The sequence below is a fragment of the Anopheles funestus genome, assembly GCF_943734845.2.
Source record: "Anopheles funestus chromosome X unlocalized genomic scaffold, idAnoFuneDA-416_04 X_unloc_25, whole genome shotgun sequence".
Taxonomy (NCBI): Eukaryota; Metazoa; Arthropoda; class Insecta; order Diptera; family Culicidae; genus Anopheles; species Anopheles funestus.
In genome coordinates, this window is record NW_026045149.1 from 269400 (window position 1) to 272500 (window position 3101).

The window sequence follows — 3101 nt, forward strand, 5'->3', positions numbered from 1 at the left end:
GCCAACATAGGCCAATTGGGTGCTACTTTTGGGTGCTCTATCGGTACTTTTGGCCAACTTAGGCCAACTGGGTGCTATTTGTGGGTACTCTATCGGTACTTTTGGCCAACTTAGGCCAACTCAGTGCTTCTTGTGGGTACTCTATCGGTACTTTTGGCCAACTTAGGCCCATTCGGTGCTATTTGTGGGTACTCTATCGGTACTTTTGGCCAACTTAGGCCAACTCAGTGCTACTTGTGGGTACTCTATCGGTACTTTTGGCCAACTTAGGCCAATTGGGTGCTCTTTGTGGGTGCTCTATCGGTACTTTGGGACATATTATGTCCTTCGGGTGAACCTTCTCGATACCTCATGGGTACTTGTGGCCAACTTAGGAAAATTCAGTGCAACCTATGGGCCTTTGGAAATTGTTCCAACACTTTGGACTTAGAAAATTTTCTGGACTTAGAAAATTTTTTGGACTTAGAAAAATTTTCAACTTCTGTATCTTCTTCATCATGTTCCATTTTGTGGGACTTAGAAAATTTTCTGGACTTAGAAAATTTTTTGGACTTAGGAAATTTTTCAACACTTGTAAAATTTTTGTTCCTTCTTTGAAGAAGAATACTTTCCACTATTAGCTTCTTTCTCTTTTTCTTCTTAGTTGTCTTCTTATTTTCGGTCCGAGAGCGCCGACACTTGTAAAATTATCTAAGTCCGAAGACTTTTGGAATGAACCAAAAGTCAACGAACACAATACATCAACCCTATCAACATCAAGTGGCAACCCGAAGGAAGCGCAGCGGCCAGCCCATGTACAACGCGAAGTTGTAGCATGCAACCAACCAACCGCTAACCTCCAACGGCACTCAATGTATTCGTTACACATGGGCGCACCTGCACCACACTGTCGTGACCATCCAACGAGCCGTCGGTTCGGTCGTGTGTTACAAGCACCCCATCACATAGGCATAGAGTCACCACACAGTGTTCTTCAACACTCTCGTCACATGGTGCAAGTCACGGTACGCACCACCAATGTGCACTGGTTGGCCAATTCCAGCACACACGGGGCGCGCACGCGCAAGCACTAACCACCAAGCATGGGTCGCCTGAGAGGATCGATGCGAACGCATCTCTACAACTTGAAGCTCCCAGCCTGTAGTCCCGTCGTTTGCGGGCGGTCGTAGGTGTCGAAACTAGTGATATCCACAGTCGGCAAGCTCGTCCACCGGTGTTCCCAACATGTATGGTACTAACACGTGCAGCGCGAACCCGCCCTTTGCGGCCTAGTAGTAAGCGGGGATGAGACGCCAGTGTGCCAATGGACAGCACGGACGGTTCTCGGAGGGTTGTTAGGCCCGCTAGCTTACGACCACCTAATGGGTATAAGAAGCGCTATCAGCTCGGATTGGATACGACCTTAGAGGCGTTCAGGCATAATCCAGCGGACGTAGCGTCATACCATAGTCCGTTCGAACTAGTATTGAGCCAGTGGTCCGTACCTGTGGTTCCTCTCGTACTGCACAGGAATTCCGTTAAGATAGCGACAAACAATGCACACCAGTAGGGTAAAACTAACCTGTCTCACGACGGTCTAAACCCAGCTCACGTTCCCTTGAAAGGGTGAACAATCCTACGCTTGGTAAATTTTGCTTTACAATGATAGGAAGAGCCGACATCGAAGGATCAAAAAGCCACGTCGCTATGAACGCTTGGCGGCCACAAGCCAGTTATCCCTGTACTCTCGGTGAGTTCGAGCATTTTCTTGAGGCGCTCGAACTGGAGGCACTTTCCCACCATCACGTCGTAGTGGCAGGCGACTTCAACGCCTGGCATGAGGAGTGGGGAAGCGAGCGGAACACCGTGCGAGGTGAGGCGCTGCTCAACACCATCGAGCAGCTTGGGCTGAGGATCCTCAACCAGGGAACAACCCCAACGTTCGTCGGGAACGGTGTTGCCACACCCAGCGTCGTGGATGTCTCGTTCGCGAGCGAGACTATCGCGCGCCCCGACACATGGGCAGTGGCTCCTGACTCGTTGGCGCGGTTTTATACGGCTTCCGACCACCGGTACATCCTTTACACCGTCGGGCCGTCCTCCTCACCTCAGCTCCAACGTCAGCAGCAGCACCAAAGCCAGAACCAGCGACCGCAGCAGCAGCGGCATCATCGGCGGCAACAACAACAGCAAAATCGCCGGCGACAGCAGCAGCACGACCAGCAGCGGGTACGAGGCCACCAGTCAAGCAGGAGATGGAAGGCTTCGCAGTTTTCAGCCGAGGCGTTCCGAGCAGCACTTAGCGCAGCGAACTTCGAGGAGCGAGCAGTAAACCAGGAGGGGATGGTCGATGCCATGTTGCGGGCATGCGACCAAACGATGGCGCGGATCACCTCGTCGCACCGTGATCCCCATCGAGCAATCTTCTGGTGGACACCGGAGCTCACACGCCTTCGTGAGGAATGCGCAGCAGCTCGCGACCGTATGGTTGCCACGGTCGATTTGCAGGAGCGCAGCATCGCAGCAGCGCACCACCGGACTGCGAGGCGGGCCATGGAGAAGGCGATTCGGGCCAGCAAGCGCACTGAGTTTGATGAGCTCATCCGACTGGCGGAGGAGAACGAGTTCGGAGCAGGGTACCGGACTGTCATGTCTCGGATTCGTGGCAGTTACGTGCCTCCCGAGACTGACAAGGAGGAGCTGCTACGCATCTCTGGGGACCTGTTTCCGACTCACCCGGCTGTCGAGTGGCCGGCAGAGGAGGACGTCGAGGATGGGCAGTCGCTGATGCCTGTCACCACGCGAGAGCTGCTGGACATCGTGGCGTGCATGGCCAACCGGAAGGCGCCGGGATTGGACGGGATCCCCAATGCAGCCGTGAAGACAGCGATCAGGGAGTACCCGGAGGTCTTCTGCCGTCTGTACCAGGACTGTCTCGACCGTGGCGAGTTTCCTTCGTCTTGGAAGAGGCAGCGCTTGGTGCTGCTGCCAAAGCCTGGCAAACCTCCCGGGGAAAGCTCCTCGTACCGGCCGTTGTGCATGCTAGACGCACTCGGCAAGGTGTTGGAGCGCCTGATCCTGTCCCGGTTGAATCTTCACCTTGAGGACCCTGAAGCCCCACG

The 3101-nt window shown here is 54.1% G+C and overlaps 1 pseudogene; it reads right to left on the bottom strand.

Annotated features, from left to right (window-relative positions):
- Positions 1–1068: 1068 nt before the first annotated feature.
- Positions 1069–3101, bottom strand: part of LOC125773245 (large subunit ribosomal RNA) — a 7658-nt pseudogene continuing 5625 nt past the window's right edge.